Genomic DNA, 24,181 nt, shown 5'->3' on the forward strand with positions numbered 1-24,181 from the left:
AAAATACCACAAAAATTACAAAGTTGCTTTGACCAACTAATAGAAGGACAACAATTGATAGTGTGCACCAATGTCAGTAACGTCATAAAAGAAATTTTGCATTTAAAATGAGAAAAGGAAAATTAATCTTGTTTTCACAAAAATATATATCCGCATAAATGCATGGCTTTCGGTATGAATACCCATAGGAAAATATATATGTAAATGTAAGTATGCATATACTTTTAAGGTAGAAAAATATATATATATGTATATAAAAACATGTAATTTCATTGAACCATATTTGCAAACTCACATGATCGCGTATATACAAAAAATGTCAAAATTCATATATTTACACAATGCATATTATGACATTTACTGGACATTGGGAAGAATATTCGCGTAATGCCGTTTGATCAGACAAAAACCCTTCTATTGTATTGTGAGGAACATAGTTGGATAATATTGCGAATGGTGCATAAAGTGCTATAAGTGCTCAAAATAACGGTGAGGATAATCCTGAAAATAAAATACAATTCTTAAAAAATCCTAAATGTAAAGGATTGGGTGAGAGGCAAGAGGCAGTTGCATAGGGCAGTTTATATAAAGTCTATTTCTAAGTTAAAACGAAATATAGACCTGGGTGTGGGGTGCAATCTGTCAGTAAGGTACACCCGATGCGAGTGTGATGCATCTGAGGATTTGGAAAAGGATACAGGGGGCTGGTTAACAAAATTGGTGGTGAGCAACAGACCGGAAATTCATACATGGTTTTGAAGGGGGTGGTGTGGCTCAAAAATGTGTTAATTACAGACATGTGTGTAAGTCTTCAGTGTTGTTCAGACCTCCAGGGCTTTTGCTGTTGAAATTTAGGATGTATCTGGTTTCCAACATGCGCATCCTGCGTTCCCTATCACCTCCCTGTTTAGTTTTTGGAACAGTGTCGATGACATAATAGTGGAGGTCCTTCAGGTTGTTGTTGTGGACCTCACGGAAATGTCTCGCCACTGGGTAGGTGGGGTCAGAGTTGTTGATCGCTCTGATGTGTTGTAGTACCCTGGCACTAGCTGGTAATTTGGTGCTCCCTACATACCGTAAGGGACAGGTGCACTCCAAGATGTAGATGGCGTACTCTGTTTTGCAATGGAGGGATTTGGAGATCTTGATTTCTTTATTGCTGAAGGCTGTACAGTAGCTGGTTTTGTTGATGCCATAATTACAGGCTTTGCATGTGTGGCATTTGCTAAACCCCCGTGAGCTTTTAAGCCAATCCTTGGATGGAATGACCTCTGGGCAGTTAGAAACTAGACTGTTGTAAAGAGAGGTGGCTCTTTTGAAAGTGATGCTAGGTTTGGCTGGCATCTTGTGGCCAATTATGGGATCAGATCGTATTAGTGACCAATTTTGGTTGATTATCTTGCCAATCGCGTCCTTTTGGATACTATACGGCACAATGAGCCTGGCACTGTCAGGTTCGATTGGCTTAGTCACAGATGGAGTTAGGGGATTTCTGATAGCTTTAGGAACTAGAAGGAGGGTTCTGTCCAGTTCCATGGTCTTATCAATGGCAGTTTGAATAATGTGCATGGGATAGCCTCGTGCGAGGAATCGCTCTTTGCATTCATGTTGAGCCATTGTGAGATCTATAGGGTTGCTGCAAATCCTTTTAATTCTCAGCATTTCCCCGTATGGGATACTTCGAATGAGGTGTTTGGGATGGAAGCTGGTATAATGGAGGATGGAATTACCAGCCGTTTCTTTTCTGTAAAGTTTGGTTTCCAGAATGTTGTTGAAAATGTACAATTCTACGTCTAGGAAACAAATGTTAGTTGGGCTTACGGTACAGGTAAATTTTAGATTGATGTTATTAATGTTTAACAAATTGACCCACTCGAGGGCTTCCTCCCTTGTACCCTCCCAGACAAATATGAGGTCGTCGATGTATCTATAGTACATTTTCACATGTTTTACAAACCACTCACCAAGGGTCCCCTTTAGGACCAGCTCCTCCCACCAGCCCATGAAGATGCAGGCATAGCTGGGGGAAAAGCTGGCCCCCATAGCTCCCCCACGCACCTGTTGGTAAAATGTCTGGTTGAAGGTGAAAAGATTGTGGTGAAGACAGAAAGTTACCATATCCAGCAACATGATGTTATGTTCTGGGCATGCAGGTCTATTTCTGGTGAGGAAGAAATTCAATGCTCTTAAACCATCCCTGTGGTCAATACATGTGTAGAGGGATGACACATCTAGGGTTAGCAGCAGAAACCCCGGATTCCAAGAGAAATCCCTAATTTTGTCCAAAAAGTCACTTGTGTCCCTGAGGTAAGAGGCCAGCCCAGTTACACAGTCCTGCAGGAAGTAATCGATGTAGTTTGAGGTATGCTCCAACAGGCCGTTTCTCCCGGAAATGATGGGCCTTCCGGGCGGATGTGAAGGGTCCTTGTGGACTTTGGGGATAAAGTAGATGTTGGGAATAGTTGGATAATCGTTTTTCATGTACAGATATTCCTCCTTGGTGATTAGGCCCGCACTTTTCCAGGCAAGTAATTTAAGGAAGAAAGAATTGGATGTTTCTTTCACTGCTGCAGCACTGCTTAATTTGTAGCAGCTACGGTCATTCAGCTGTGACATGGCCTCGCTCATGTACTGATTTCTGTCCCAAAGCACCACGTTACCTCCTTTATCAGAGTTTCGAATGATAATCTGGTTGTTTTGTTGGAGTTTGGTTACCAGATTATCATATGTTCTATTGCGCTTGTATATTTTGTTTCTTGTAGCGTTGGTTTTGAAGTTCAATTTTTTCAGTTCGTTAATTATGTGTTCGTTGTATATATCGATACCATCACGTGGCATAATCGGATTGAACTTGGATCTGATTTTGAAGGGCGTGGTGATGGTAGGTTTGTTCATTGAGCTTTGGGTTTGACTTGCAAGCGATGTTTGTGAGGGATCTGTGCGGTTCTGGGCATGGAGATCCATGAGAACTGTTAGCAAGGTGGAAGGTGGTTCTGTGCATGGCAAGGTTCCCATAGCGCCTTGACTATCTGTTTGGCAAGCCATCTCTATTTCCGATGTTTTGGGAGGATTAAGAGTATGGAATTTGTTCAATTTGAGTTTGCGAATGAACTTGTAAATGTCCATACGAGTAGTGGCATAATCAAAATTAGATTCTTTGCAGTGGGAGAGCCCTAAAGAAAGGATTTGAATTTCTGCTTTCGTGAGGACTGTTTCTGTCAAGTTGATGACTGTTTTTTCAACCTGATTATTGGAATTTGCAGAGTCCTTATTCATATTGTCTTTGGTGGAGGCAGGCAGATTACAGGTTCCATTTTCTGTCGTCATTAGTGTTTCCAGCGACCTCTCCCTCTGCCCCTCTGATTGGAGTTTGCCTGTGCGTTTCCTTGCTTTCCTCCTTTGGCTGCGTTTGTGGTTTCTCCACTTGCGGCCTGAGTCTGCCTATATATATAGATAGATAGATAGATAGACAGACAGACAGACAGACAGACAGACAGACAGACAGACAGACAGATAGATAGATAGATAGATAGATAGATAGATAGATAGATAGATAGATAGATAGATAGATAGATAGATAGATAGATAGATAGATAGATAGATAGATAGATAGATAGATAGATAGATAGATAGATAGATAGATAGATAGATAGATAGATAGATAGATAGATAGATAGAGTGAAAGTCTACCAATCGCCACTCGATGGGCTCAACTGCTTATTGACGGGTGCCTCCGGCGTGTGTGTGGCCTGTACAAATTAATTCACCACCAACGTTCCTCCACCAGGAACAGCACAGAGCACTCCAAGGGTTTGCAAATCCATTTATTCCATTGCATATATTTAAAAATGCATTTGCTTCACTGAGCATGATGCATTTTGGCAACCAAGCTTTTCTGAAATGCTTTTAGTAAAAGTCCATAATTTCTGTGTAGGTGGTTAAGTAGTTTACTTGGCTATTCCTGCATAGTATCTAACAAGGATGGACTACGATTCCACTGTAGTCCCTTCATTTTTTCTTACCTCCATCATTCTGTGTCTTCAATTCAATCTTTAAAACATTGTGTTTCATCTGGTGATGATAATTTATTATCGTGACCCTCCATATTGCATGTGTCCTCATTTCAGTATGATATTGCTTTTATATGCTGCACAAGGCTCTGACATTTGGGGGCATCTACTTTGCACGATCTCCCCCTCATCAGCGGAAAGTGATTGTTTGCATGTCGAAAAGGTCTTTTTTTCTATCTCCGATATAATTTCAAGTGCCAGATTATACATAAGGCTCCCGGTTTTATGGTATTTATTTTTGGGCCATTTCCATCTGTATTTATCCATATTTCTTTTTTGGCCATTTTATCAGTATTTATCTATATTTATTTAGTGTTTTCCGTATATATGAAGTTGTAAAACTGTACATTTCCGTATCTATTTAACTTATAAACGCGCACTCATACTATGATGTCTGTCATTTTGTAGCTATTTAAGCTGCCAAATATTACATAACAGTACATCCACTGGTAAATACTAGCATATACCATGAATGTATGTTGACATTCTGTTATTTAAAGAAATGTCATCCTGTTTTTAATTTCCCTTCCTGTCCATCTGCTGAGCTGATGGCCTATAATTAATGAAAGACTGCACAGAGAATTACTTAAAAGATGCACAATTTTCTGTATTTATCCACTTTTACAAATAATTGTAGACAGAAAACACATTGTTTTCTGTCTGTATTTATCTGGAAAAATCCGTAAAAACGGAAAACAGGGAGCCTTAATTATATATGATGAATAATATATTGACAATATATAAACTCAATTTATATATACTCTGGTGACTTAACTGATATCGGAGAACAAAAAAAAGACTCTTCCAAGATGCAAACAAGCACTTTTGTCTATGTCCATCACAGTTCTATGCACGTGTGCACTTTAAAAATGCTTTCCGAAATGGTGCCCATTGTTGTGAGCAAGGCTTTGGAGGTGGCCGAAATGCGTCAAGCGTCAGCTAAATAAAGAGTTGCTAAAGATACCTTGTGTTGTGTGGCTCCCTCCTGAGGATAAGTTATAATAAACATATTTACACACACATAGATACATATATATTTTATATATATATATATATATAAACACATATATAAACACACACATATATATACATTTATATATACATACATATATAATATACATCTATAATGTAGTAGACACTCTTTTGTCATATACTTTAACATAGAGGTCTATTGAAAACGAGCAAAAATAATATGAAAATAATACTTCTAAAGACACAAGACATAATATTATTCAAAATCATTCATTTAATTTTCTTATGAACTAATTTCACAATTATCATTGATTCCTATTACTATTTTACACAATCTTCCATTACATTGTACGCAAACCCTCAGCTGCTTTATAACTTCCTAAGTTATAGTTTCAAAATGAATGATCAATAGTCCTTCATAATTTCTCTAACCAATAAACTGTCTTGCTAAAACAATACATCTTATGGATGAGACCAGACTGCATTTAACAGCTCGATGGTCATACATTGTATTTTTTTCTGACATAGTTATCTTCTCAAGCAGGCTTTTAAATTCACAGATTATATCATATGGCAACTAATATCCATATCAAAACTAACCGTCTAAATGTAGCAGACCACAGCTCAGTACAATCACAACACAAGTAGTGATGAATAACAAAGTAGGAGGAGTGAACAAGATATCCAGTGGTACGCAACAGGGGTGTCTGTTCACCTCTACACTGTTAATATGGAAAATGTTGATGCTGATATGTAATACAGTACATTCATTTATGTGAATGAGATTACGTCTTTATTAACAAACTCATCCGTTGTGAACTCGACATCAAGCCCAACCCGCAAATAAGTAGTCAGCCGTGCATTGAGGCCTAGGCCCGCAGGTCGGGTGGCAGGTATCTGGCAGACAAATGCATGAACAGGAAATCCCAGATCAATACCACAGATAGGCGCAGCGACACCACAATGGTCCAAGAAGATTGACTCTATTAAAGTACACATGGCCGGAGTGGTACCCAAGCTCCTCAAACACCATAATGTCAGATGTCACATTACTTAGGAACATAAAGCCAATCAGGACACAGCACATGCAGTGATCATACACTCCCCATGCTGGACATCTGGACATGATACCCACTGGCCACATTGTGTCCACGTAAGGTCGAGGCCCACCTGGATTATGTAATGGACAATTTATTTATTACTCAAAAGGCAACAACTTGCTCTCCGTATCATACAAGGTTCATCGGAATCATTTATGACATACCATGAACTGTATACAAGAACGTCTCAGATCGACTGTAAATTGAGTCAGTCCCCAGACCCTATGCCTGTAACTTATCTCCCGGTGGCACTGTTTAATTAAATGAACTGTTCCTTTGTTCCCAAAACACCTCTTGTCTCTTGTTTTTTCAAAGTATTTCATGTTCAAGCATCAACACTTTTTTCATTATTCATTGAACCTATAGCAATTTAATATGGAGAAACTCAGCAATGTTTTCCATCTATAATTACATCTCCAGTTATAAGCTATAAGTGGACGATGTTGTGCTCTTTCTGTAGGCGATCTGACAACAATCAATAACAACTTTAGAGCTATTCAACAATTCTTAGTGATGATTGGATATAAAATCAACCAGCGAAAGTATTATTTAGTGTATTGTGTTTGTGTAATTTCTCCTTGAAGTACTTTCTAAAAACTGTTTCACAGCATCCAAGAGATATCTAGGTGTTACGTTCTATTTGAATTACCAAGATTGGGACACACTGAATTACCCTATTTTGCTGTCTATAGTGACCAAAGGTGGTGAACTCATCTGCTGTCTCTCATTGGACGTGTTGGTCCACTTAAAATGTCAGCACGACACTTGTTTCTATTTTTCTTCTTCACAATCCAATTTGTCTAATGCATTTTTCAGGCGCAGGACGAGATGTTAATGGAATTTCTCTCTCCTTGAAAACACTCACACATCAATTTGCATAACCTCGGTCTACCAAGTAGGAAGGTGAGATTTTAGGCTGTATTATTTAGTTATTTAGCCGCTATAAAGGTTTAACTGCTCATTTTTCAGCAGATACCCAGTCTGATAATATATTAAGTTTATTTTCCATTTAGCATTCATTCGGGATTTTCCAAGTATTTTATATTTGTCTATGTTACCTAAGTTAACAAAATGCACACTGTGAATTTGATCAAATAGTGTATCCCTTTTTTGCGTTATTTTAAGATTCCGTGTAAGCATTATAGTCGACTTGCCTGCATTGTATCAGAAATACTCCATGTATCGAATTTCCCATAGTGCTAGATAGACACTCATTTTGGTGATCACGATCAGAGATTTCTTTTGCACAAAATCACCTGAAACCATTCAACCATTATGTACTGATCAATTTCCCTGCAGCAATGTTTTTTTCTTTTATATTTACGAGTGTCCATCGTTTTTAAAACCATTCCTCTTTAATGAAAATGTGGAAATGCTTTTCTTCAAACACGGCCGGAAACTGAAATTTAAGGTGTGGACTAAATGGATGCAAAAAAAGTAAACATCGATGATAAGGTCAGTGCTATTAAATTGAAACAACAATTTGAGATGGAAATTGATTTAACACATCCAGAGCGCAGAAAGATTAATTGTTCACCCTAAGGTTGGATATGGACAAGTAATTTGAAAAGGGTGCAATTTTTTTAGCTCTTGGCTTTTGTAATATATCCCAGCGACTTTGAATAAATTTAAATCAACAATATTGTCTGATTGTGCGTGAAGTGCTACCTCACAAACTGCTGATTGGCATCATATTTTATCCGAGTTGCCCCCACTTGTAGTCTACTGCTGGTTTATAGTTTATATTTTATTATATAAATCAAGAAATTGGGACGACCTTTAAAAAAAATTACGGGGCATATTACCAAGCAATAGCGATAATTATCGCTATTGCTTGGTTAGAGACAAAAATTTACTGCTGAGCTGCGGCGATTTTTACCGAACATAAACCTTGGTATTACCAAGGTTTATCGCAAATGCGATAAAAATCGCCGCAATGCATGAATATCGCTGAAAAGTCAGCGATATTCATGCATTACCGAGCTAATGCTCTTAGCCATGTTATCCACCTTCAATTGGATAACATGGCTAAGAACTGCTCAGGGCTTAGCGCGAATATCTCCAAAAGTTGGTAATAGGAGATAGCGATGTTAGCGACTGTTTTCAGTCGCTAACATCTTGGCACGCCCACTTTGCATGTCATTAGTGATAAATATCACTGACATGCAAAGTGGGGCCCAAGATGGTCGCTATCTCCTACTAGCTGTCGCTAACTGGTGTTAGCGACAGCTAGGTAATAGGGAGATAATTTTATCTCCGCTTTCTTGGCTTTTAAAGCCAAAAAAGCGGAGATAAACCCCCTTGATAATATACCCCTACATTGTTAGGAGTTTTGAATTCATTCAGTAAAGCCTTTGAAAGGGTAGCCAATATTGTGGTTCGTTCGTTAATTACAATAAATTAGAAATGTGTTGATCCACCATCAAGGATGGAATGGCTGAGGAAATTTGAAAGGGTACGCTTCGTTGAATTAAGTCAATTAAGTCATCCGAAGAGATTACTTTTAATAAGAACATTTAAAGCACGTTGTGGTCATTTTCAGGATGAAGATTAAAGTGATTTGATCTGCGATGAATTAATCAACAAAATGTTTTTAATCAAGTTTGATATATCTTTATGCAACAAGTGGAACTAATATGTCTTCCTGGTGTAAGTACGTTTTTAATGTTTTAACCCTTTTGTACATACTTTATGATGATAGAGTTTTTTAAAAGAAAACGTGGGGGGATTTAAGTAAAAACCCTAGTCTGTTCTAATGGTTGTAGTTAAGAAACTCAGGGTTGTGGTGAATAAGAAGGAAAGGTTGGAGAGAAGGCACCAACTTGCTTTGGGAATAGTAAATCAAGGTTTAAAGAAAGTGTGATAGATGATAGTTTGAAGATGAATGGTAATTTTCCAAAGTACAGAAACTGTGTAGCGCACAAAGGAAGGTGTTGAAGATGACATGTAACCATTTTTTTCCAATGTATGAATTGTACTTAAAGAATATTGGGGCCTATTATCAACAACTAGCGAAAATTATTGCTAACTAAGCTAAGCGAAACATTTTCTATCGCCGTGCTTGGCCTGATTTTATCGCAGAGATAACGTGCTATTAGCAACTTTTATCTCAAATGCGATAAAATTTCAGGCGTTAGAGGCGAAATGCGAGAATATCGCTGGTAATCCAGCGATATTCGCGCATTATCGCTAATAAGGACTTAGCCATAATATCCAACTCCCATTGGATATAATGGCTAAGAACTGGTCTGAGCAGGCGTTAGTTTTTGGAGATTTTCACGCTTAGCGCAAATATTTCCATCGCAACGCCTGCCTCGCTATTAGGCAACAGCGACGCTAGTGACTGCTTTCAGTCGCTAACTGGTTGGGTACGCCCACTTTGCATGTCATTAGCGATTAATATGACATGCAAAGCGGGCCCCAAAACGCTCGCTATCGCCTAAAAGCTGTCGCTAACTTTAAATTGGCAGGTGATACCGTAAGATGTAGTAAGTCAAAAGATACTTGCCATAAATTCTGCAAGTCGGCATCCAAAACTTGATCCCTCCAAAGTTGTTCTGGATGACCAAACTCTCCATCTTCTCCCTCCAGAATTGTCCAAAAAAGCACTGATGTTTTGAGGATTCTTGTTTTCTTCAATAAGAGTTCCTCCAAAGCAGCCTTGACGCCTTTATCCTCTGTCAAAGCCTCGGCCCAGCTTTTAATTTGTAAATACTTTAATTTAGATAAATATTTATCCGTAAGAACAGAAATGTCCTCCCAGCACAAAAGGTTCCCTTCCGGCATTAAATGGCCCCATAATCTGATATTTACGCTCTGTAGTGCTATAGATAATAAGTCTTTAGTCCATTCTGGAGAGCCTGACAAGTCCCAGATTGGAGCCATAGCAGAATAATATGCAATGTTCAGCGCCTTCCTGACTCTGGCCCACACATATGCCATGTCTCTAAGGACCTTTAATCACACTTTTTTTTAAAAACGCATGTCGCCAAACTTAAACATAAATGCATGAGACCCTCCCTGAATCTCAGATAGCATAGTTTGAAACATAAAGTCTGTTTCTGTCCCCCCTAGGGTATCAAATAACCTTATTCCTGCTTTCAATAATAGGGTCCAAGCATATACTCTCAAATCTGGTGCACACAGACCACCCTTGCCTTTCTTTCTGCGGAGCTTTTTCCATGAGATTCTTATGCCTTTTGAGGTCCAAATGAATGAATTCCATTTAGCTTGGATCTTGATTAGTCTGGATACTTTAAAAGCAAGTGGAATATTCTGGAATATATATATATATTATTTTAGGTAACAGCATCATTTTTACAATATTGATTCTTCCAATTAAGGTCAAGGGAAGAAATGACCAGCTTTTTAAAGATTCCGCCATTTCCTTCTCAATCTTTGCAAGATTTTTTTCGGCAAGTTGATTTATATCCTGCGTAATTTGAATTCCCAGATATCTAATTTGGTGTTTCAAAATTGGAATAGGAGTTACCTGGGTTGTATTCCAGCACATACATTCTGATTTAGATTGGTTAATCAGATATCCAGAAACTTGGCCAAACTGCTCTGCTGCACTATATATAAGAGGAATTGATTTGATAGGATCTGAGGTATACAACATCAAATCATCCGCATATAGAGAGACTTTTTTCACCCAGTTATTATATTTGAAAGGCAGGATGTTTTGGTCTTGTCTGATCTTTTCTGCGAATGATTCCATGCACAAATCAAAGAGCAAGGGTGAAAGCGGACACCCTTGTCTTGTCCCTCTTTGGATTTTTATAGGAGGAGATAGGCTTCCGTTTATTAGTAGTCTAGTTATCGGAGCTTGGTAAAAAGCTGCTGTCACCCTACAAAAGTTTCTACCCAAATTAATCTTTTCTAATACTTTAGCCAGGAATTCCCAATTAATGCAGTCAAAAGCCTTTGTGGCATCTAATGTAATAACCGCTAATGGAATTTTATATAGAGAGGCAACATCAATTGCTCCCACTAAAGCTTGTGTTAGATCTTGTATGGAGCGACCTCTAACAAAACCCTTTTGATCTAAGTGTAATAGGTGGCCTGCTACCCTATTTAATCTCTCTGCTAATATTTTTGCCATGAGCTTGTAATCTGAATTAAGAAGAGAGATTGGCCTGTATGAATCACACTGGGATGCTCTCTTCATTGGTTTTAAAATAAGGACCACTATAGCATCATTCCAGGAAACGGGAATTTTGCTTCCTTCCTCGTATATAGATGTAAATAGCAACTGCAAAACTGGTACAACTGCCGGTGCTAAAACTTTGTATATCTCAGAAGGTAGCCCATCCGGGCCCAGGGCCTTACTTCTCTTAGCGGAATCTATCGCCAAAGCTATTTCTTTCGAGCTGATCTCTCTATTAACCCCTTCCGTGCGGGCGGAATTCCCCGCCCATGCTGACTCCGCCTTGCGCGGGCGGAGTCATGACGGAACGGTTCCGTCATCCGCACAGCTCACCCGTAGTGCATGACGGAACCGTTCCGTCAGCAGCATGGAAGGGGTTAAGATTGTCCGATCACTTGTTTTCTCTCCATAGAGTATACTGGTCTCCCGCTAGGCTGGCTAAATTTTCAAAGGGGCCTACTCCATGTTGTCCAAAGTGCAATCTGGAAAAAGCAGATGACCTCCATATGTTTATGACCTGTCCTGCGCTTAGAGAATTTTGGTTTGAAGTACAAGAAGGTATGAAAGCTCGCTTTAGGTATGAAATACAGGTTAGTACGCAACAAGTTTTTTTGGGAATCCCTTCTAAATATGAGGAAGTACCTCAAGACATTGATAAGTTATTTCTTTATTTAATTATTTTAGCTCGTAGGGAAATATGTAAATTGTGGGTGAGCACTACTGCACCATCATATGTAGATTAGATTAGGGCAATTAGGCATACTCTTAGTTTTGATAAAGTGGTCTGGAAGAGAAGGAAGCATTTTTGGACTCCTTGCATTAATTGGCTTGATGGCTATGAACAACTTTGTCCAATGATTATGCCTTTTTGCAGAATGGACCACCCTAAGATCAGTTTAAGGGTCTGGAAAATTGGGAAACTGAGCTGACTGTTTACATGGCGGTACCGTGAGATATATACTGGGTGTCTGCAAAAAGAGCATCCATAAAGATTCTCGGTATAATCAATACTGAAAATATCTTTTTTGGCGAATGAGGACAAAAATATATTTAAAAAAAAAAAGCTTTCGCTAACATCAGTTAGCGACAGCTTGCTAAAAGGGCAATAATCTAATATCGCTAGGCTTGGTAATATGCCCTATTGTGTGCTCTTAAGGGTTAGGAAAGCAATGAAGATGACAAGATCATAACATTTCTAGGGAAGATGGCTAATGTGATTAATAGGTTGTCATTGGGGTCGTCATAAAGCCTGTTTCTGGTAGGTAGAATATTTGTGGCTTTTGGGTATCTAAAACATGTCTTTGTTTGATTTTATGTTTTGAAATTCTGTTTTGAAAGGCTGGTTTATGTGCCACGAGGTGTTCAGTGAAACAAACACAGTACAATTAGCCAATCCAAAGGGTGGTAGCCAAAGAAAGGAAGCAGGTTTGATCCCTAGCCGTATGCTTTATCTGAAGGTGGGTGTTTACCTGTTTCTTGTAAAGGAATCATAAGAAAATAATGCTCCTTCTACGTTAATAGAAAGGGGTGAAATTCTAAACTGAAAAAATAAGAGGCCTGTTGGAGGGATGGAATGCGTATAGTATTAAAAAGAGTTTTTTATTCCTCAATCCACCCCTTCATTACAAACACTAGTTCAAATATATTCTCAGATATATCCAGATAAATTAACTGACTCCATAGAGCATCATATTCATAACACTAATGCAAATAAATTAAACCAGGCCTTGCACCTACTCCCTAATAATACACATTAGTAAAAAATAGCTATGTTTTCCCTCCACCGATTAAAGACAAGTGTCCACACTCCCTTCTGGCATTCAACCCTATCTACTTTAAAACAAGCATTTACAATGCAATAGGTCTCGCAGCATTAAAGTTTGAGTTACTGGCATTGTAAATGACAATGCTTTGCATGAATTTGCAATTGGTATATAGACATTGTTTGTGGTATCTTGATTAATACCAAACTTAATAAATCCGTACCTGCCAACATTTAGGAGAACATGCCCTCTGCTGAAATCGAAGGCGAGGTGCCTCTCACTGAAAAGAAACGTCTCTCTCTTGTGAAACACGCACCAGAGGAGCCTTCATGCATGGTGTGCGGCACTGGAAGTGTTTGCCAACACTGCCCAAAAGTACAGCGCATACAACAGAAAACAAGCTGAAAGAGACGACGTGATCGTGCGAGCGTAGACCTAAAAAGACTCCCTAGGCTGGGGCCTCAGTCCAGACTTCAGGATCTAAAGCACAGGGTGAGGTCGCACCACCTTTAGGGGTGGAGCGTCAGAGCAACAGACTGTAAAGGGGAGGGCAGGGAATGGGCTGGGACAGTCTAGAAAGATGCTTTACACGCCATATTGTGTATTTGTTATTGGAGTGTTCTGGCTTTATTGTGAAGCGCCCCGATGCCTCTGGGACATGTTTGCGCTACATAAAATCACAGAAATATATAAGTAACCCTTTGCCCCGTGCTCCTCAGAGGTGCTCTCCCTAACCCGAAAAGGGCAAATGATCTAAGACACTGTGCCCATATAAACTCCTCGCCCCTGTGCAAAACTCCAGCGCTTGAAGCTGCTCACTATAACCAGGACCTGCGACTTCAAGGCAGTCTGCATTTCACACAGGGCCATTCCTGGCAAGGGCCAATGCTGCATGAAAGTGAAATCGCACAGACACCCGCCGAACAAAAGAAACCGTTCTAGACTAGCTCCTCGGCTATCAAACACTGATATGAAGCGCTATATAGATGCAGCTATATTGCAGTGCAGCGCTTTGCCATGTATGTATATTGTTTCAATCAATACAGGTCTGGCGCACACAGCCCAGTCCGCTAACGTGCCTCACTGCCTCGCCAGGGGAATAAAGCGCTATAAAAAGCAGCAGCAACACAGAGGCATGCTTTGCCATTGCAGTCTGGTGCTCACGATACAGGCCTGACGCTGCATACTGATGCTACCAGCAGCCCCCCCCAGGCCTACTTCTTGTTAAAAAGTCTGCCCTTGAACACACACCGCACGACACTTGTTATCTGATGCAGCCCGGAGCCCCCCCTGGAAGCCCCTTTTCTGCTGACCTTACATCTGCGGCTCCCCGGGGAGCTGCCGCCGACTCCAATCTTCCCAGATACATTTTCAGTTTTTTCATTTAAGATGAGAAGTGTGTACTGCGTGCAAGCTTGTGATTTACACCCCGCACGACATTTGCATGTAAAAACAAGCTGCGCAACGTGAGCTGTGTACGGTACAAGCTCACGTGCGCGACCAAATCCCAAGGCATGCGTCGACGCGCGCGACCCAATCCCAAGGCGCACGTCGGAATTCGACTATGCCATGCTCCTCAATCTGCGCGTGGCCAGCTCTTGTCTCCCCTCGTTGTCGGCTGAGCCAACAGCTATAGTCTCGCGGCGAGAGCGCGCTTTCGCGCGCTTTCGCGCGCTTTCGCGCGCTTTCGCCAGGGCGAGACCTAAAAAAGAATCTGTTTAGGCCGTATCGGAGCAAGCTTCGTGGCCTGCTTCCAGCTCATAATGTCTCCTAGGCCCTGTCACAAATACTAATGGTTGGGTTTCTTTAGCTCACCGGTTGACGACCAAATGCACAGAAGTCTGAACTTGCTACTCAGAGTTCTTGGTTGATGCAGAGTGGACCTAAACTAGGGCCAGTGTCAGTGCCATGTTTTCCCTTGGATTCACTACACCCTATGGTGGTCCTGCCTCACTGACCAATTACTACTGAGGTGATCCTTTCTGCTGCAATGTTCCCCTGGCAGTAGCTGCTGTGCATTTCAGTAACTATGCCAAAACAGTGCTGATACGAGGCTGTTCGTCCTAGGGGACATTTCTACAGAGTTTCACAGATTGGTTAGAACAACCCAGTCCAACTCCTGGATGCCCTAGAGAGTCTGCTGGATCTTACTGCACACATGGGTGTTCCCCAATATAACACAAACTGAGTAGTGGACTGAGCCATGAGAATTTTAAATTGAACTTCTCAAACTTCCTGAGATGCTTAAAACATGAGGTGTAAACATCACATCTTTGTAAACAAGAGCTTCAATCTACATCACATCACGTGGACACATCTAATGTGCTTTATGGTTCTCTCTATCACTCCACCGCTTTTGCTAGGAAGAGTCACATATCTATTCGACTGTAACCATGCTTGCCTATGTACACTGTCCCTGCAAGCCTTGGAGTGTTTGGCCTAGCTCTGCTTAATATACATTACTTGAAGAAATGTACTGATATTGTGTTCCTTATATCTTTTTTACGAGGGTGCCTGCATATTAGACCTGCACTGACATCTGAGGCTGCAGAATAAACGTCAGGCCCATGTCCTCCCATGAAAACAGGATTCTTTCTCCCTCTTTGATGACCCAAGTATTTCCTCGTGTAATGTCAGTAATAGTAGTTGCACACTGATGGGGCACCAGAAAATTCATACTGACTGCAGTTTAAGGCAACAATACATGTGCAGGTGTAATTGTACAAGTGAGAGGACGAGAATGAAATGTTTGATTTTTATTCCAGCAGATTTAAACATACTTCATGCCTTTAGGCATATTGACAGGTCTAGCATCCATGTGCTGGGGCTTTCGGATTTAAGAAACTTGTCTAGCATATGGAATACACTTTGGAGACAGCTAATAGGTTCGGCATTATAGGTAATTTGGCAGCAAAGGGGGCTATGTCTGTACTCAGAATATACCAAGATCTTTAACTGTCTTTCTTTTTAAAACAAGCATTTGCAATGCAATAGGTCTCGCATTCACGCAAGTTTGAGCCGTTAAAATTGTAAATGACAATGCCTTTTATTTATGTTTTGGGTTTTAAACCATAAATAAAAAGCAGAGAAAGGATGCTGTTGTTGACTCCTTTTTCAAGCCACATTTGCCCATCCATAGAGAGGCCTCCAAAAACAGGATCAGATTCAGGGGACATGTAATAACTAAGCAGAATGCTAACTAAGCTTGGATGTGCAAAAGATTGCACATTCCTATTGTAGGGTAACTGGCAGAGCGGGACCCAGGCACTCAGATAGGAAACAATATTCCTAGATAGGGTTTTCAGGCTGCCTTCTAAATCTTTTACAGGCATGGAGTAGGCGGTAGGTACGAATATGCTTAGTGTGAAATCTACTGGGAAAAGACACAGGATACTTAGTCCAGCAACAAAATAGGGAAGACTTTAAATATTTTGAGCACGTATATGCTTCCTGATTGAAACTCTGTAGCATAGCAGTGAAAAAGAGCCCAGCTAGTTGTTAAAATATATCACAAAAATTCGAGGTTTCAATGTTTGTTTGCTGTCCTGTGCGTTTAGACATTAATTTATAGTGCGACACCTGTTTACACAGAATAGGTCACCTTGGTCTTTTCTAGATGATATACAAAAACATAGAGGCTGAGAGCCTCAATTACAAAAAAAAATGACACAGTGTGATGCCACAAGCTATTTTGCTTCACCGAGCGATGCCATTTTAAAAGCACAGGGATGGGTCATATTAACAACAATACGACGCATCTGTGTGCTTTCCCCTGCGCTGCCACACATTTGGCTGGCATGCACTAGCGCAGGCACCGTTGAGTCATGCAGCAAGGATGCCTGCATTGCGGGGATGATTGTTTTTGTGTTTAGGAATGTATACCTTCCTGCACAAGAACAATAATTGATGGCATTTACCTCTTTCTATGCATGCTGCAGAATTAAGCATGCTTAGAAACAGGAAACAATTTCTCCTTGTTGTGCCACTCCTTTGTCTCTTGTTGGAGGCTTAGGATTCTGAAGCATTTCCAGCTTTACAAAACTTTGAAATTTGGGAATGTGTAAGGTTCCATGGAGGTTGCGTCGGAACACACACAGCCACATAATGCGTGAAAGGGGCCCATATTTACAAGGCCATGAAAAGTCAGGCAGAGTGACTTTGCCCGGCCTTGTAAATATGGGCAGGCACAATGTGTGGCTGGTGCGGCAAAAAAATTGACACACTGGCGGCGCAATGGCCTTGTAAATGAGGCCTTGAGTTCCTTTTTCTATTTCCCACTTAACCCTATTGGCTGTTGGGTTACTCCTGGGGGTTCTTGAACCTCTCACCTGATTCCTTCAAAGTTCGTCCACCACTGAGATGACATTAGAGATTGTGTAACTTGGTGACAGTTCTAAAGTGTTGAATTTCTATGATGCTGTATTCATCACTCGTCTTTCCGTTCTGTTGTCCTCATTTTTCTGCCTACCAGCCAGAGTGAAACATTAGGAGGAGTTTTTTTAATGGTATTATTTTAATGTAAATGGACATAAGCTTTTAAAAGTTCACTGTTTTTACTGGACTTGCGCTACAGGTTTGCTGGGGGTTTGGTATTTTATGTTTTTCTTGTCAGTGGTGAACTTTTTCTATACTGTTGCATTGCGAAAATAAGCCTTTGCATAGCCAACAGTTCTGGGCTTGGCAACCCGATGAAATAGTTTAATACAGTTTCTTTTTTATTGCACTAAAATAAAAGAGGAAAAGATAATATGCCAGCAGCTAAATGTGGCTGGCACATGTTTACAATTAAAATGGCAAAATTTAAGAAACATTCGGAAATGTGGCTTTTCTAGTTTTTAAAAAAATTTATAAATAGCTCTTTCTTGTGAAAGAAAAAATATCACTACATAAACAAGCAGTAAAATCACTGTCAGCTTCAATGCTACTTTATAATACAAACTTTGAAAATGAGATGGAAAAGAAATCACTAACTAGCTGGGTACCCAAAGAACATATATAATATGTTGTCCGTATTTAATGTTAATATAAACTTATATTAAAAAGGGACGCATTTAACCATCTATATCTCTATAGGGGAAGGTACTATTTTTAGGCAGATATGAACAATGTGCACATGCAGTCACTCACGGTGAAGGAAGCTAATAGGTAAAGTGAGATGACCCCTTGCCATCTGCTGTATGCTGAGGTGGGTGGAAGTGAAATGTGAATGACAATTAAATAGAGAGTGAATGAAGCCCGATGACCTGCACCCCTATGTATGTGAATATAAATGATTTTTGGAGGGAAAAACAACAATAGTCTTGCGAAACAGCTATCTCGAAGGACAGAACCGAAAAAGACTAAAACAGTAAATCGAGTATTTACTGCAATGAATGAATGAAACAAAGCTATCCAAGTATTTGGCACATCAAAGTGATGTTTGCTTGCCCCTAATTACTTTCTATGTTTACTTCACAACTTTCTTACTGCACCCATTACATATGTTTAGTCTACTGTAGCTGGCAATGTGTCGCTCACTGAAACTTAAATATATGTTTGTATAAATAAATTGTGCTTGAAGCATCTATATTATAGGCTGCACTTGTTGCCTCTAAACTAGTTCTCGTGAAGCTATATATAAATTTTTCTGTGATGGGACTCTGATTTCATCTTGTTCCATTTATGTCTTCAAGCCATCTAAACCAGGATGCAATATAGTGAAATCTAACCAGAGAAGAAATTCTCCAGCTGAACATGTTTCTAGTTATTATTCAAAAACCACAAACCGTAAAAACGTACTATCCGTACTATTAGAGACAAAAATTATCGCCGCACATCGGCGATTTTTATCGCAGATAAACCTTGCTATTAACAAGGTTTATCGCAAATGCGATAAAAAACGGCCGAAATGCATGAATATCGCTGAAAAGTCAGCGATATTCATGCATTATCGAGCAAATGCTCTTAGCCATGTTATCCACCTCCCATTGGATAACATGGCTAAGAACTGCTCAGGGCAGGTGTTAGCTTTTGGAGATATTCCCGCTTAGCGCAAATATCTCCAAAAGTTGGTAATAGGAGATAGCGATGTTAGCGACTGTTTTCAGTCTCTAACATCTTGGCACGCCCACTGTGCATCTCATTAGTGATAAATATCACTGACATGCAAAGTGGGGCCCAAGATGGTCGCTATCTCCTACTAGCTGTCGCTAACTGGTGTTAGCGACAGCTTGGTAATAGGGAGATAATTTTATCTCCGCTTTCTTGGCTTTTAAAGCCAAAAAAGCGGAGATAAACCCCCTTGATAATATGCCCCCTTCTTCCTTTTGAGGACAACATCGCGGCTGAGAGAGACGCCGAAAGGCAATATAAGTAAACTCTCTCATCCACAGCTCCTCTTTCATTGGACTCACCCTGCCATTAATACTCACCCTGCCACGCATTCATTGCCCCCACACTGTAATGGAGAGAGCCCGGCTAGATCATCGTTTCCCTGTAAACCTGAAGCCTAAGGCAAGTAAGTAGATCAGAAAGCGAATTGAATCCCTCTGAGGGCACAAAAAAACGTGGTTGTTTCAGCTTTAATATCCAGTGCGGGGGTCACACTGCTTAGCTAGGCCTTCATCCTGCTTCAGGGCTGGGACACTCAATTGAGTAGCTGCACGCTCTATAAATAGCCATTTAACATAACATAACGTAACAATATGCCCGGAACTCTATGTGTACAATAGAGTGCTTAGAAGAGGATTGTCCAGAATGGCATTGAGGCCCACTATGGATGCATCCACCACGATCCAAGTCACGTACCGGGGATAACGAGTCGTTGGAATAAAAAGCCACAAATAACGCCCCCCGCTATCAGAAGGACATGATTTTTTAAACGCCCTTCTGACAAGTAAACGGGAGTAAAGTAATATCACCTTTGAAGCAAAGAGAAGGTCTTTTCGACATCGTGGATAGTCTTTTTTTCAACAAAAAGATCCCCGTAGCTGGATCACTTGCTCCACAATGAATTGGGAGTACCTCTCACTGAGGTACAGATGCACTGGTGAGATTAACTGTACAAAGCCATTTTAAGAAGCAAATATCTCTACTTGTCCTGATGAAGGTGGTCCTATTGAGAATGTACCACTGAAACACATCAACATGCAGCTTTTTTGTTAAATGTGGACATTTCAGCAGTCAAACAGAGACAGGGAATCAAGACCAATCCCCTCTGCTGTTTTTTAATGGACCCAAATTAATGTTTACATGACAAAGTAGATTTTCTGTGTTCATTCTCCTTTAGGGATATTGTAATCATTGAGAATTGTGTATTTGATGTATGTGTTTTTTGAGGTGTTTTTAATATACTGTCATGATATAAATTTTACATATAGACAGGTTTTTACTTATTAAAATACATATATATTTTATGTAACTTGGTGTTATATAAGTGCTTTGATACATTCAGCGTGAGGAGTGATGCTTGGTGGTTATGAGTATCTTTGAGGCATGAATGGTGCGATATAGATCTTGACCAAAGGGAACCCTTTTTTTTAACCTCACTATGGATGGACCTGGGCTCCTAGGACTCCAAAAATATGCTTGCGCCCCATGAGATTCAGAGCTGCTTCTTCACCTTCCTGCCTTTCCACAGCATGACTTGTCCTCCCACTCACTGAGGACTTGCACCATGGCTCAACTTGAATGCTAGCCAAGGAGGATTAATTGTGAAGTGCCAGAGTCAACCATGGGTGGGGGGAGTGCAGACAAACATCCGCCTTGAAGCTTTCCACAGCAGTTAAATGCACAGCTGCGTATCTCCCCCCCACCACCACCTTTAAGACAACCATGCTCTTATGCTACAACTGGAATTAAGACTCGTGGCAGGTCTCTAAGCTTGTGCTTCTTGGAACCATTGATTTAGAGGCAGTGGGCAAGGAATCTTGAGGACTTTCATTTTATTAAAGGATGTTTTACTTCTTGCACATGTTGTGAATACATTCTTCTCTCTACATATTCATATTTGGTAACTGTTTCTTGAAAACCCTAATAGTGTGCTTGTGCTGGTATCTTTGCGGTACCCCCGTATGTTGGGAGAAAAAAAAGATCACCTTTTTTTAGGGCTCGGCTCTAAACGGCGGGCATGCACTGTATCTAACCGAGGCATGCTGTATCTACTGTTGTGGGCTCCAGCCTGCCCATAGGCTTGCCATTTCCTGACTCCCAGGTCGCTCTGTTATTCCTTCTCACCAGTGGTCCGTGGCATACATATGTCATCCCTCTTTTCCATGTTTAGCCCTCCCGAGAGCAGGGGCCAATTGCCCCTAAACATATGCAGGGGCCATTCTAGCCCACTGTTTAAGGACTTCTTTTTCTTTTTCTTTACAAGTGCTACTCGCACCGTCTTGATACCACCAGCAAATGATACGGCTGTAATGTTCACTATTTTGCTGTGCAACATGTAATTTATGAAGCCAAGCATATATAAAATATTTTTGTAAAGCAAGTTCAGTAGGAAAGGATTCCAGCCTATGTTCTGCTTTGTTTCTGATCTAAGGGCATACACCACTGAATCTCAGACCACTAGTGTGCAGATGGAATGTCCTTGGGGTTTGTCATGGGGTTTAAATACATGAGTGACCACAGCTCTTTGTACGGTCATTTAGTGAAGTGTCATCTTCTAAGCATCTTATCTTTTTGTATTTGGGGTGGGTATTGCCACTGTGTCCAAGCAAAGCCACGCACAGGACTCGGTCTGGAGAGTAGGGGTGATTTTGCTTAGACAATCTTTGATTAGCACCACACACTTCAGTCCCATGGCCTCTGGGCACTTTTGAATGCCGCTGATATTCAGATTGTAGTGCTGGTTCAGGGTGTGGTGTATCCCGAGGACTCTATATGGGTTCTGGTGCTGCGGTCTTACACCCAATGGGTTTGAGTGTGATCAGTGGATTTAATGCATCAGTAAGAGTACATTAATGCTCCAGTAACAGTGCTTGTATTGTATTTCCGTAATCTTACAGTGCCAAGTGCTTGTCCCGTGGTCTTCTGTCAAATGTGCAGTGTCAATCTCCCTGACGCGGTGCTCTGCCAGTATTTCTTGTGCCAGTGTGCATGTTGGTTCACCTGTGCCAGTGCACTGTGTCATGGTCTCACTGTTACAGTGCTCTACCACAATCTCCTGTGTCAGTGTGTTTGCTAAGATCTCCAGCCCGCTGCATGTGTGTTTGCCAATGTCTCCTGTCCCAGTGCACTGTGTCACTGTCCCCTGGACATGTATGCATGGCAATGTGCCTCCCGTACATTACCACAGGCCCATCAGCGTCTCTCTTTCTGAGTGTGGGTGTCGGTGTCTCTGCCACCAGTGCAAGGGGCAGTGTCCCTCTCATCAGAGTGCTGCATGAGTGTCTCCATGTATACCATTGTCTCCGTGAGCAGGAGTGTCTCAGCGTCTGGCTCACAAGTGTGCCACCTGCCCCAAAGTAGGGGATGGCTTTTCCCTGCCCCATTGCACTTTGTCAGTGTTTTCCTGTCTTATTGCATCTTTCAGTGTCCCCTTCCCCGAGGAATGTGTTAGTGTCACCTTGTCCCAGTGCACTGTGTCAGTATCACTTCCCTAGTGTACTTGTCAGTGTCTCCTATGCCGGTCCATAGATCAGTGTCTCCTTTCTCAATGCAGTGTGTCAGTATCTATCAGTGTCACCTGTAATAGTGCCCGAGTCTCTGACTTCTATCCTGCCCAGCAGAAGTACTAGTGTTGTCTGCACTTGTATAGCACTTCAGACTCCATCGTGGGGCGCTGAGTGCTTGGTTATAACACTGTTGCACTTGTTATGTGTCTGTGTGGGAAACGAATTGGTGCCATGCGTGAGTGACCAGAGATGTGGTATTTTAATTTATTGTACATCACATGAGTGCCTGCTGTCCCAGTCCTCATGTCAGTGTATCCCTGATCCATGTTCCACTGAACTATGTCAGTGTCTCCTGCCTCAGTGCACGTCAGTGTCTCTCTATCGAGGGCAAATTAGAGGTGTAGCATCCTTTGGTGCAGCAGGCAGAGTGGCACCGCGGCCCAGAGTCCTGATCCCCTCTACAGGCCTGCATTCCGCCATTCAATCAGCCGTCGGTGCATCTCTTTCCTTCCAATAGGGCCCTTGACGCCCAGGCTACTCCAGTGGGCAAACCAGTGCCTCCTGTCACAGTCGTTCCTGTCAGTGCCTCCCTGTCTCAGGGTGCCTGTCAATGTTTCACCTTTCCAGTTTGCTGTTCCAGTGCATCCTATCCCAGCACACTTGTCTCTTCCCCTTTAGCCCAGTGTAAAACAGTGTCTTTCTGTCGTTGTGTGCGGTCAGCCTCTCCTGTCGAAGTGTGCAGTGTCAGTGTCTCTGTATCCAGTGTGTTGTGTCTGAGTCCCCTCTCAAATTGTGCTGTGTGTCTCCTGTCTCAGTGCACTGTGTGAGTGTATCTCACCCACCCGCACTGTTTCGTGTCCCCTTCCTTAGTGCGCTGTGCCAGCATTTCATATCCTGGCGTGCTGTGTTTCTTCTATCCCAGCGTGCTGTCAGTGTCTCCTGTCTCATTTCACTGTATCATTGTCTCCTGCCTCATTGTGTTGCGTAAACATCTTCTGCCTTGGTGTTGTATATTTGCACCCCCCCCCTTTCACTATGTTGCCTCAGTGTCCCCTGCATCAGTGCACTGTGCCAACATTTTGTATCCTAGTGTGCTGTGTGTCTTCTCTTCCAGTGTGCTCTGTCAGTATATCCTGCCTCAGGGCGCTGTATCAGTGTCTCCTGTCTCATTTTGTTGCGTCAATGTCTCCTGCCTCAGTGTTTTATATTAGCGTCTCCTGTCTCAGAGTGTTACCTCAGTATCTCCTGCCTAACTCTGTCCTAGTAATTGTCTCACTGCCGCTGTGTGCACGTGAGTGTCTCCCTCTTGCACCGAAATAGCACTGAAACCAGGTATTTTTCACCAGAGAAGTACATTGATTATTAAAACATGTCAGCATCTTTGTGGGTGGTGTCATGGAATATATGTGGTATTTTATGCGATTGTGCCATTGTGTGCTTGTCTGTGTCTCATATCTATGTATCTCTTTCGTGTGTGCGAGAGTTGTGCATTCAGTGTGTGTGTCTATGTATATGTGGGCTTTGATTGTGG

Source organism: Lissotriton vulgaris, chromosome 3_1, assembly GCF_964263255.1.
Source record: "Lissotriton vulgaris chromosome 3_1, aLisVul1.2, whole genome shotgun sequence".
Classification (NCBI taxonomy): Eukaryota; Metazoa; Chordata; class Amphibia; order Caudata; family Salamandridae; genus Lissotriton; species Lissotriton vulgaris.